The 13,987-nt window shown below is 39.6% G+C and overlaps 1 protein-coding gene across 1 annotated transcript in view; it reads left to right on the top strand.

Annotated features, from left to right (window-relative positions):
- LOC117594098 overlaps positions 1–13,987 on the top strand; it is a 39,133-nt gene that overhangs the window by 19,166 nt on the left and 5,980 nt on the right. The window lies entirely within an intron of this gene.

The raw sequence follows: 13,987 nt of genomic DNA, 5'->3' as shown, positions 1-13,987 counted from the left end.
TACTTTTTTTATTTCATGGCAAAACAACAACTTTTCTTTCATTCGTGAATTACATTTATACAATAACTATCATAAGGTGACGATAACTAACTTTTTCATCAAGTAAAAAGACAAGAGAATCGTGGAATCTACCTGAAATAATAAGTATTGTTGCTCTCAATAGATTCAAACTTAGGTCTTCCACATGAGGCACTGTTTTTAACCACTACGCTATGGCATTACAGTAGTTTCAGTAGTCGCTAGACACCATTGAGGATTGTGTTAAACTGACTAACGTTTCTTATTAAGTTTACCTCCACCATAGCATCTATGAACTCTTAGCTTTTGCCACTGGCCTTTTTAACAGCTTATTGGCCAGTAATAGGCTTACTAGTATCTACTTACGTCCTAGGAATAATCATAAGAATTGAGCAATTGCTAGCGAGTCTGAAGATGAACTTTTCCATGCCTGAAACAGTCGCAATATAACCATATACAGTTTCAGTTAAGGGTTACTATAACGTAACTACTGTATGTTAAGCCAGCAAATGTGTTTGTCTATCCTGATCCAAAACACATGCACGGATGCGTGTTTTGAAAATCCACCAGAAACCGTTGCAATATAACCGTAAACTGTTTTATTCAGGCTTACGATAATGTAGATACTGAAGGTTTTAGCCAGCAAAGTTTTCGTCTATATGGAATAATTCATAATTTCATTGCCCGGCTTCAATTTAGAAGCCGGGCAATGAAAGCCTGGGGGTTCAGTCTCCTCTCAGAGACTGAACCCCCCTTGCAGAGAATGAAGCTGCAGGGAAAACAATTGTCCAAATATTACCACCCAGTCATGAATTAACAACCATAAAAAAATACTTTTCATAATCCTTTTGACCTTTCAACAAAGTCACAGCTGCCAAAGGTGAAAGCAACAAATCACTCCTGATGTGGGTGCTGTATACTTTATTCTTAATATCTTATTTACAATAGGATACTCTGCTCGCGGGTTGGACAGGTTTGGTACTTTTGGGACAATTTCTGTGGTGCTGTGATGTTGGGGAAGCTGTTTGAAAACGTTTGTAAAACAACAATTATGAATCAATCAAAGTGTATCGGTTTCCTACACATTTAGGCAGAGAAATGCTTCAGTTGCATATAATATAATAAAACATGTAATTATATATGAACAAATATTAGAATGAAAATGTAGAGAATCAACATAGTATGGGGAATACACATGTTTAAATTAATTCACCTGTTCATTTGTTGGGACAGTGCATTTACTCTTTTTCTTTAAAACAATACCTTTAGGATCCACATCCTGTCAGAAATATCAGCAACAGCTGAAAAATAAAGCTCTGGAGATCTCAGAGTGTGCATGGAAACAAAACTTTCGTCTCCTGCCAGAGAGTTACAGAAAGGAGGTGACTTTCTCTTACACTCCTCTGGTGTTAGATCCTGATGGCCATTCCTCTGATACAATACTTAAAATGAAGAGCAAGAAATGCAAGAAAGCCCGCCCTAAAAAGATGAAGAGCTTCATTCCTGCTGCCAAACAGGAAACAGACCCAGTCAAACTGCTTAAAACCTTTAACAAGAAAATCCTCCTGGTTGGAAAACCTGGAATTGGAAAGACAACAGTCGCACATCAAATGCTGAAGCTGTGGTCAGAGACAGATCACAGAGAACTAGATTACATGTTTTATTTTAATTCAGGAGACATATCACACAGAAAACCCATGAGTCTGGAGGACCTTCTCTTTAACATGTACAGTGAGCCAAAAGAAAGTAAAAAAGAAGTTTTAGAGGATATCACGTCAAACTCTGAAAATGTTATCATCATTTTTGATGGAATCACAGACCACTCCTCTCTGTCAGTAGTAAAGGGCCTTTCGGAGAAACTTCCAGAGGCAAAAATTGTTATCATCTGCAGACCAGAGGAAACAGAAGACTTTATGATGGACTGGCCCACAGACTGGTTCAGAGTGGAGGTGAAAGGATTCTGTGATGTGTCCATCAAGGCCTACTTAACTAAGATGCTGAGTGCTCAGCCTGAATCATTGAACAGTGTGTTAAACAACCTGGAGTTGTTCAGTCTGTGTCATGTCCCAATGTATGCACAGATGGTGGTTGCCTGCATTTATTATAACACCTCAGAGGCTTCTAAGCAGTCATGGACTACAACCACAATGTACATCAACATCCTTCGTCACTGTATCCAGAAACACAGTGGCAAACAACTGAAAAATCTGGAAAAGTATATCACAAAAAACAAAAAGAAAATAATCTCTTTAGCAAAAATTGCTTTTAGTGCAACACAAGTCAAAAATATGAACTTGGCAGGACTCAACTGTGATGGAAGCAGTGTCCAGTTTGCTTTCTTAGGGGCTCTTATGGTTGAGGTTGGACCCACAGCGTCAGACACTTATTCTGCATTTCTCCACTACACGATGCAGGAGTTCTTTGGTGCCCTTTGGCTCTTACAGAATCCAGACAGAATCAGAGAGGTTCTACAGAAGTGCCAGACAAAAGAATGGAAACACACAAAACACTTGGTTCCCTTCTTGTGTGGGCTTCTGAATGAGAGGAGTTCTAGATTGGTAAACAGTCTAGTTCCAGATGAACAGATCCTGAAGGCATCAAAGTGCTTCTTCAAGGAATTTAAAAAATGTCTTCTGCCTCCAACAAACCAAGATCATCCTGATGGAGGTGCTCCTGAGATGGATCTTCTGTTTTTATGCCATTGTGTGTATGAATCTCAGTCTAGAGACGCCTGCCTGCTTCTTCTGGAGAAACTGGAATACGAACTACACCTGAATGGAGAACATCTTGATCCTCACCATTGCTGTGCAGTTTCCTATGTGATCAGTCAATCTGCAGAGAAAAGGGTTGGCTTGGACCTGGACAGCTGCACTGTGTCTGAACAAGGACTAAGGCTGATACTGGGCTCTCTGAAGAATGTCCAAAAGCTTGGGTAATGTGTGTTAAATACTGTATTTGTGTTATTCACCAATTACTTTATTTTCCATTATTTCATAATTGGTATATTCTTTAATTCAGATAATGTGATAAACCTGTTTTGAAATACTACATCCCTCTGATTGTAGATCTGACCCCTCAATACTGTGTCAACTCTGGATAACTTTGCTGCGCGGTGAGGCAGAGATGAACTTCACCAGCTTACTTGGTCTCTGTGAAAATGAGTTGCACCTTCCAGTCCAGGGTGAAAGTCGAGTGTTTCAGAGAGCAGAAGACGTGATGAAGCAGAGTCTAGAGAGGGTTAATCTCTGTCTACACTGGGATCGGAGAACTCCTCTCAGTGAAGATCTCAACAAAACCATTTTAGAGTGTTTACCAAATATCAACAAACTCAGGTGAGTGTTTCTACAGCTATTGCACTCTATATTCAATTTCTTAGTGGTTATTTTTAATTAGTGATTTTTTTATGCAATACTTAGTAAAAAATTATATGGTAAATACTAATAATATAATATTATTATAATAATATAATAATATAATACTAAATGGTCTGGGAGGTCAGGGGATTACCAAAAAAGGTTTATAAAGGAGAGAACTGTTCATCAGATCAGAAACACTCTCCAAGAGTTAGGTGGGGATGTGTCCAGCTATTACCATCTACAAAGAAATTGTTTGAAAAGCACAGGGAAAAAAACTCTTGTGGACAGAGTCAAAACCTAGCTGGGCACAGTTAATCAAAAAGTTAACTGTTAATCCGTTAACCAAAAATGTATCTTCGATAACCATTAATTTGTTATATTGTTAAAAATGTAATGGAAGTTAGCAATAAACATTAACATACATTTTTATTATCCTCTTGAACTGTATGTGCTAGAAGCTCACCGTTTTTTTCATTGGATTCCTGACTTTCTGACTAAGTCAAATTACATTACATTTGTCCTTTTCCATCAAGGTGAGGCAACTTAAAGTGACGTTGAAGTTACAAAATGTTTGGAAAGTCTCTCCCCAGCATTACAATGAATAGCTAATTCATTTCACAGATACTAGAGAGTGATTCTTTGTTGGCCAATCACAGATGATTACAACACAATAGCTGCTCGCAAGTAATACAAGGTTTCCTGAGTGCGTGTTTCACTCTTGACCTTTATACTGAAGCCTTGAGACCAGCGCTCAATCTTACTGCAGAAAAATACATTTGTGACTTTGAAAATAGCATCTAAATATTTAGCTCAGAAACTTTTCATGCTCATAATCTCACAGGTGGAAAAGCGCTATAAATCTCAATGGAATCAGATGAAACAACGGTTTTTATTTTTTAGACATCTTTTACTAAGAGGGTTAGAGAGAGTCATTTGGCTCTTAACCTCTGAATCTATAGCATCTTAATAAAAGGGACAGACTGTCCATAGTGGCTACAACACCATTGGTCCTAACCTTTAGACTGAACCCTAAGTCTGAACCTTTAGGTTTACCCACTGCCGGACAGCTTTCTGCTCATACAGCTTCATTCTTCCATTAGATGGACCGGCCAGTGCCACGGCGGTGCTGCAGGTCAAACACAGTCTTCCCTTGGAGGGGGATGTACTTCTGTTGTACCTGCAGTGGGAGGTGCCACTGCAGAGCGGGAAATGTAGGGGGTGAATTGGCATGGGCTTGAGTCCCTGTTGGCTGAGTGTTGGGGTCACTTACTGTCCAGGACTTTGACGGTGATGGGTTGTTTCTGCTGGATGTTCTGGGTGTGGGGGAAGTGGGCGTAGCAGATGTAGTCGTTCCTGGTGTCGTCCAGTAAGACGTTAGAGAAGTACAGGTCTCCGTTCAACGCCTGAGAAACACGTGTGTCCTGTGACAGGCGCTGGAAGTCTGTGAAGTGGAGAGGGAGCGAGACAGACAGAGAGGGAAGGACAGCATTTCAGGAGAAACACAAATAAAACAACTTTCGACACAACTAAAAAACAACTTGTTAGGGAATATATTGAAGGCCTTAACACACGTCAGTGAAGCACAGATGTAAACATGTTTCACTGACTTCAAGTGGAGTCATGTTCACCATCCACCCGGCCCAACCTCGTGAATTTACTGTTATCCATCCAGAAGAGGAGGCAAGCCAGCAGGGGGTCTACACTGCAGCACCAGAGACACGCCCACCTGAACTAGGATTGGCTCATTTCTCTTCTTCGACCACAAGGGGGACCCTGTGAGTCACCCAGACAACATGGAATGCAGCTTTGTTTTAAAATGTCATCAGGAAATATGAAATGGTCTCTGCAAAACAACTCCTCTAAATCGCACAACTGACATTGATAAAAGGCTGACTACATATCTCTGTAATAACACCAGTTAATAACATTAGTTCAAAACAAAAGGTCAGAACACACGTTCATTCTACCACAGGACAAAACAGGATCAAATATACAGTTAAATGAATGAAAAATATTACAGCAAAAAGAAAACAGTGAGAAGGAATTGTTAAAACACATTAAAAGCTATCAGGATTATTTAAACCTGTTAAAAATAAAGAGGAGGCGATGTCGTTAAGGAGCGGTGATCATGAGAACGGTGAGGAATCAGCCCAGAGCTACACAGGAAGATCTTGTCAATGATCTCAAGGCAGCTGGGACCATAGTCACCAAGAAAACAATTAGTAACACACTACGCCATGAAGGACTCAAATCCTGCAGCGCCCGCAAGGTCCTCCTGCTCAAGAAAGCACATGTACAAGTCCGTCTGAAGTTTGCCAATGAACATCTGAGGAGAACTGGGTGAAAGTGTTATGGTCAGATGAGACCAAAATTGAGTTATTTGGAATCAACTCAACTCACCGTGTTTGGAGGAGGAATGCTGCCTCTGACCCCAAGAACACCATCCCCACCGTCAAACATGGAGGTGGAAACATTAGGCTTTGGGGTGTTTTTTCTGCTAAGGGGACAGGACAACTTCACCTCATCAAAGGGACAATTGACGGGTCCATGTACCGTCAAATCTTGGGTGAGAACCTCCTTCCCTCAGCCAGGGCATTGAAAATGGGTCGTGGATGGGTATTCTAGCATGACAATGACCCAGAACACACAGCCAAGACAACAAAGGAGTGGCTCAAGAAGAAGCACATTAAGGTCCTGGAGTGGCCTAGCCAGTCTCCAGACCTTAATCCCATAAAACATCTGTGGAGGGAGCTGAAGGTTCGAGTTGCCAAACGTCAGCCTCGAAACCTTAATGAGAAGATCTGCAAAGAAGAGAGGGACAAAATCCCTCCTGAGATGTGTGCAAACCTGGTGGCCAACTACAAGAAACATCTGACCTCTGATTGTCAACAAGCGTTTTGCCACCAAGTACTCAGTCATGTTTTGCAGAGGGGTTGAATACTTATTTCACTCATTAAAATGCAAATCAATGTATAACATTTTTGATAACATGTGTTTTTCTGGGTTTTTGTTGTTATTCTGTCTCACACTGTTCAAATAAACCTACCATTAAAATTATAGAATGACCATTTCTTTGTAAGTGGGCAAACGTACAAAATCAGCAGGGGATCAAATAATATTTTCCCTCACTGTAAATACCCCAGTGAAACAGGAAGTCATGGCTTACCACTTACTGTCTCAGTGTTGTAGGGCGTGGAGACAGATGCTGGAAATGTGGTACGGGTTTCTGTAACCCAACTTAAAGCACGTCAAAAACTGACTGGGCAAGCCCAAAGTAAAGTGAAGTGTAAAGCCTCCAAATCAGAACACGTGGACGAAGCCGTAACGATACAATACGCAAAGACTAGTCGTACTCACTGCACGGTGACATGGAAATAATAACCAACACAGCACTGGTGAAACAAGGCCATTTATACAGGCATGAAATCAGTGAGAATGGGAAACAGGTGGGCGACAATATGGGGACAGTCAAAGCAGGACTTTATCACAGAGAAATGTTCCAGAAAGATGATTTACAGACATTTACGGTTTTCTGCAGTATCACAATAACATGCATTATACTGTTTTAAAAATATGCATTTGTGGTCAAATGGAACAACTCAAGTGAACAATAAGTTTAGAAAGATAATCATAGCATTAAACCTACCATAATGTAAATGCCAGCATTCCTCACATATTTATCTGTTACTGTTAAATTGTTCCCTTAGCTTTTCTGCACAGCAGGACTCCATAGGATCCCCTGAAGTGAGGAGAGAGAAGACATTCCTATTGAATCTGTGTCTGCAAGCTGCTCTACATGAGAGGGAATCTCTAAAAACTACTGTTGAGAAAGTGTTGTCATTGTCCATGAAATATTTCAATAAGGAAGGTGATTTCCTGCTGGATCTGTACTCACATGTGAAGGACTATGAGACTCAAACAGGCAGGAGTGTCCTTCCAGCATTACAGCCATTTTACCAGTCAGCCAGTCCCGCAGTCTGGTCTATAGACCTCTCAGACAGAAAGACCTCCATCCTCCTAGAATTACTGAAACTCCAACCAGAGAAGAGACCAGTAGAGCTGAAGGGCTGGTCAGATGAAGAGAGTGAAATGAGGAGTTTCCTTCAGTGTCTGCTCTACATCTCACAGCTCAGGTCAGTCTGAACATGTGTGGTAGTTGTTTATGTGATGGTAGCAATAACCGTTTATATTAGAAATCTTGTAAATGTGCAACTTCTAATGTTGGTACATTATATTAAATGTAATGTTTTAGTCCTGCAATGAAAAACATTGCATTACTACATAACACACTGTGAATATGATTTTCTCAAAAATATTTTACTTTTTCAAAGAAATCATAATGCAAGGCATATATTTACTTCACATCAGTGTTGGGGAATGTTAAAAAGTTGTTTTAAAAGTTACTAATTACAGTTATTAATTACAGTTCCTATAATGTAACTAGTTACTTTCCACAGCAAGTAACTAAGAAACGTAAGGCATCATGTTACTTAGCCATTACATTAAGATAAGTACTTTGATTCTATATGCACGTGTTGGTCACTTATGCCCAGAAGGCTCACATTTAATATATTTAAGATGTCGTCTAATTACTAAATAGTCAGGTATTGCGTAGTCAATGTCCCTTACCAGCAAATACCATTATCAGTAATTATACAGCAAGACTGACCAATCCTATTACCTCAAGAAATCAGTTACCCTAATGAGAAACAAAATTGCCGTTTAGCACTTTAATCCAAAATCTTTTTAATCAATAATTGTTTTTGTATTGCTAGTGGCTTTACATTTTCTGCTAGTGCCTATATATACAGACTACTTCGATACTAGATAGATCCATAGCAATGAACAATGAAGAACAAAAATCACAGCTGTAGCCTTGTACACTGATAAAGATACCCTCTCAAAACGAAATTGTTAGGCACATTGCAATTTGAAATCTCTTTGCAATAATGTGCATAATCCATTAATGTTTCATGACTTTATTCAAAGGTAAATAATAACTAAATCTGTTTTGAAATGATTCAGGAAAATCACATTTAGAAACAGAACATGTATTTAGATGTTCATTTACTATAAACTACATTTTCTCTGCTTGTATATTGGAACAACCAGTGTTAAACCACTATAAACACCTCCCATACAATACAAGTACAATGTGGGCAACATTGTTTATTAATGGAATGAAGGTGTATTATTCCCAAACTAGAGTCCCAAACTAGGCCCGCTGCCCTATGCACTTTGAGTGCCCTTGTAGCAGTGGCGGTCGCTACCATTAGGCAAGGTAGGCAGTCGCCCATGGCCCCAGGAGGCCTAGGACCCTGTGAAAATTCAAACTGAAATAAAAAATTTAAAATATAATAATACAATGTTTTTTTTTGTCTTAGGATCTGATCGTGTTACTCAAATGATATTCAAATGATATCATGCCTTGTAATATATTATTTATGTTTGAGACCAATCCACCCTCTCTTACTCAAATGGTCTGTCCCATATTGTTTCTCACTACACTAGCCGGAAAGAGGTAGCTTACTCAGTAGTTATGGTATGTTTGACTCTTTTTACAGACTCAGAGTTTGAGTCGTTCAATACAGAGTTTGAATCTTTCAAGTCATTTTGTTCATTTGAGTCAGTAATGCCCATAGCCCCCCCCCCCCCCCCGCTCGGTTTAGTCTATGATTTCAACCATGTTTACAATTACAGTAAAAAATCAAACAGTACCTTAATTATTTTAGGCCTACAATGTTTCCAATTATCTGTTACAAACATGTCTTTATAATGCTACTTTCTTTGAGAACGTAAAACAGCTGTTGGACTGAGCACTAAGCTGGAGGACAGCGTATTCTGTGGTTGGGTAGAACTCTGCTGCCAGTCGTTCAAGTGAACAAAACAACTGTTCAATTGAACAATAAAGCTGAATGAGTCAGTCGTCAAGTCTTTTTTACTTAGACAAAGGCTCTCTGCTTGTTTTCAACTGGGTTTATCATGTCATCAGTAATCAACTATATGATTATAGTCTGCATAAAATTATCAGTTATAAACATGTCTTTATGACATTCGTGCCTTGATATATTTTTCTCTGCGAATGTACTTAGAAGTTGATCGGAGAACTGAGCTTGAGAACTGGGTATGAAGCAAGTGATCATGTTGTAGTAATCCGCTGTCAAATGTTCAAATGAACGATGCAATTACAAACCCGATTCCAAAAAAGTTGGGACACTGTACAAATTGTGAGTAAAAAAGGAATGGAATAATTTACAAATCTCAAACTTATATTTTATTCTCAATAGAATATAGATAACATATCAAATGTTGAAAGTGAGACATTTTGTAATGTCGTGCCAAATATTGGCTCATTTTGGATTTCATGAGAGCAACACATTCCAAAATAGTTGGGACAGGTAGCAATAAGAGGCCGGAAAAGTAAAATGTACAGATAAGGAACAGCTGGAAGACAAATTTGCAACTTATTATGTCAATTGGCAACATGATTGGGTATAAAAAGAGCCTCTCAGAGTGGCAGTGTCTCTCAGAAGTCAAGATGGGCAGAGGATCACCAATTCCCCCAATGCTGCAGCATAATATCATCCAAAGATTCAGAGAATCTGGAACAATCTCTGTGCGTAAGGGTCAAGGCCGGAAAACCATACTGGATGCCCGTGGTCTTGGGGCCCTCAGACGGCACTGCATCACATACAGGAATGATACTGTAATGGAAATCACAACATGGGCTCAGGAATACTTCCAGAAAACATTGTCGGTGAACACAATCCACCGTGCCATTCGCCGTTGCCGGCTAAAACTCTATAGGTCAAAAAAGAAGCCGTATCTAAACAGGATCCAGAAGCGCAGGCGTTTTCTCTGGGCCAAGGATCATTTAAAATGGACTGTGGCAAAGTGGAAAAGTGTTCTGTGGTCAGACGAATCAAAATTTGAAGTTCATTTTGGAAAACTGGGACGCCATGTCATCCGGACTAAAGAGGACAAGGACAACCCAAGTTGTTATCAGCGCACAGTTCAGAAGCCTGCATCTCTGATGGTATGGGGCTGCATGAGTGGGTGTTGCATGGGCAGCCTACACATCTGGAAAGGCACCATCAATGCTGACAGTTATATCCAAGTTCTAGAACAACATATGCTCCCATCCAGACGTCGTCTCTTTCAGGGAAGACCTTGCATTTTCCAACATGACAATGCCAGACCACATACTGCATCAATTACAATGTCATGGCTGCATAGAAGAAGGATCTGGGTACTGAAATGGCCAGCCTGCAGTCCAGATCTTTCACCCATTGAAAACATTTGGCGCATCATAAAGAGGAAGGTGCGACAAATAAGACCTAAGACAGTTGAGCAACTAGAAGCCTGTATTAGACAAGTATGGGACAACATTCCTATTCATAAACTTGAGCAACTTGTCTCCTCAGTCCCCAGACGTTTACAGTCTGTTATAAAAAGAAGAGGGGATGCCACACAGTGGTAAACATGGCCTTGTCCCAACTTTTTTGAGATGTGTTGATGCCATGAAATTTAAAATCAACTTATTATTCCCTTAAAGGGATACATTTTCTCAGTTTAAACATTTGATATGTCATCTATGTTGTATTCTGAATAAAATATTGAAATTCGAAACTTCCACCTCATTGCATTATGTTTTTATTCACAATTGTACAGTGTCCCAACTTTTTTGGAATCTGGTTTGTAAATGAGAAAATGGGATTGTGAGTCCCGAGTCACTAAAACGATCTGTTCAAAAATGACAATTTTTTTACGAACTGCACATCACCGGTTCAGAGTGGAAGCATTCAGAGCTGAAGAAATCAATGTTCTTCTTGACGAGGTAGAGACGCCAGCACCATCCATCAGACAGTGGCCTACCAGTAGCCTATAATAAGGGGTTTTAGACTTGTGAACGTTCATTTGAACACTTTTTCTTAATTATTTATTGTTTTACATATAATTTTCTTTTTCCCCAGTTGACAATTACATTCAATTACTTTCATGTCCACTCACTCACTTATCATATAATTTTTCTAAATACATTTGGTCTAAATTTATAATAATAATTTTCCTATTGCCTTAATATTATGTGTCTTCAATGACTCCTCGCATGCTGAGGGAGGCGCTGTTTCACCAAAACAGTAAAGTGCCTGTTACGATGGACTAACGAGTAGTCTGGGGCACTCGTAAATTAACGATCAATGTTACGTGGCTCTTAAGTAACGTGCATCTTGAGATCATCTTAGTGCTTTTGAAAACTGGCCCTGGACAGTGACCAAATATGCAGAGATCCTGAGTGTGACTACAGAGACTGAATGTGATAAGGGATGACAATGTCAAGGGACCTAGTCAGCTGTTTACAGCTATGCTGAAAGGTAAAGAACTTTCAGTTAGATTGTGGAGCTAGCTGTAATATAATTCTAATAAATCTACTAAACACTGTCACACAGATAAAAAAGATTGACAACGTGCTATTAATGTACAACCAGAGCACTCTACAGCCACTGGGGACGTGAAGGATAAAATTGAGAAACCCTAGAAATACACTCACCTAAAGGATTATTAGGAACACCTGTTCAATTTCTCATTAATGCAATTATCTAATCAACCAATCACATGGCTGTTGCTTCAATGCATTTAGGGGTGTGGTCCTGGTCAAGACAATCTCCTGAACTCCAAACTGAATGTCAGAATGGGAAAGAAAGGTGATTTAAGCAATTTTGAGCGTGGCATGGTTGTTGGTGCCAGACGGGCTGGTCTGAGTATTTCACAATCTGCTGAGTTACTGGGAATTTCACGCACAACCATTACTAGGGTTTACAAAGAATGGGGTGAAAAGGGAAAAACATCCAGTTGATGCTAGAGTCTATGGTTTCATTTGGACAGGATGACAACAACAAGGAAATGTGCCAAGTAAACACAAGCGTATCTGCGTTTTCATCGGACTCTCGTTGAAACAGCAAAGAAAACAGAATCTCTCTATTACAAACCGTTTTGAAATATGTAATACTATGTAATTGTTATGCAAATACGCCCTGGGCGTGGGCGCTACCGCCTAATCCGTCCTCAGGGTTAACAGCAGGTCCTACAAAGTCAGACTGGACAATAGAGGTGTTCTGAGGAGGAATCGTCGCCCCCTCAGACTGAGTCATGACACACCTGTGACACGACATTAAGTGACTTAAAAAACACACAAGGCCAGAGACTTTTTAATCTGATGGACGTACATACAGCCTGTCACAACTAGATCTGGTCGTACAGTAGTTCAGCCAGCATACTTGATAGACTGTGAATGCTGGGCTAAGTAATAGCAGCATATTTCTTTTAAAACAAGGAACATTTTTATGTGGATTGTTGACAGCAACTGTGATAATTAGTCATTGTTTATTACTCTATGTACTATTAATGACTTGGGAGATATAACATTGAGCATTTCATTCTGATGAGATTTGTTTACATTTATTGGTTATTAGGTAGGTAAGGTCAAATTACAATGTATACAGTTACAGAAGAAAGAGTTTGAATAGGAAGGTGCACTGAAAAATGAAAACAGAATAGATGTAGCTTTGTTTATTGTTGCCGTTGCAGCGCGAGTGGCTGATGGTGGGTACATAATTCTATGAAGCTGGTTTTCACATACAGTAGCTAGCATTGCAGGTTGTTTCAGAATTAGTTCAATGAGGCATATGAATTGAGTAGAGAAATATAAAAATGTATTAAAAGATGTTTCTATTCCAATTCTGGCCGTTGTAGTAAGCCGACTTTCCTTCATACAACTTCTGTTATAATACTAGCACGTCCACAAGTGAAGCACTCTGGCCGATGCTAGCGATGGCTATCTGAAATCTTGTGAGTAGTGTGAATGTAGCGTTAAAAATGTGTCTGGGTAACGCAATGGGTTACTTCAAAACTGCTTCACATACAGTTTATTTATCTTTAAGTATGACTGTCCATCCATGTCTTAACTTTCACTGTCATTATTGCAGGTTCTGTCCAGATGGGTCTGAACACTCAAAGAAGACCAAGTTCCTGGTGGATCTCCTGTCTCAAGCAGCAGAGTGGGAGGAGGAGACAGGAGAGAAGAAACTGAAGCTGGTATCATCAGTCTGTACTTACAGAACCTTTCCTTTTTACAAAGAAGACAATTCTAAACAGAGTAATTTCCTACTGGATCTGTACTCACATGTGAAGAACTATGAGACTCAAACAGGCAGGAGTGTCCTTCCAGCATTACAGCCAGTTTACCAGTCAGCCAGTCCTTTCTTCTGGTCTATAGACCTCTCAGAGAGAAAGACCTCCCTCCTCCTAGAAGTACTGAAACTCCAACCAGAGAAGAAACCAGTAGAGCTGAAGGGCTGGTCAGATGAAGAGAGTGAAGTGAGGAGTTTCCTTCAGTGTCTGCCCTACATCTCACAGCTCAGGTCAGTTGGACAGTTAAGTTTCAGGGATTGTATTTATTTATTCCTGTATATCTTTTGTAAGATCATTTTGTAACTTTCTGACTGTCTAAACACCCACAAACCTTTTTAAAGAATATAAACAATTTTACCTTGTGTTCAGGTTTATAAAGAACAATTTAAGTGAATGATAGGTTTACAAAGCTAATCATAATATTT

Source organism: Esox lucius, chromosome 25 (assembly GCF_011004845.1).
Source record: "Esox lucius isolate fEsoLuc1 chromosome 25, fEsoLuc1.pri, whole genome shotgun sequence".
Taxonomy (NCBI): domain Eukaryota; kingdom Metazoa; phylum Chordata; class Actinopteri; order Esociformes; family Esocidae; genus Esox; species Esox lucius.
Note: the sequence above shows the minus strand (reverse complement) of the source record. Positions and strands in the feature narration are given on the sequence as shown.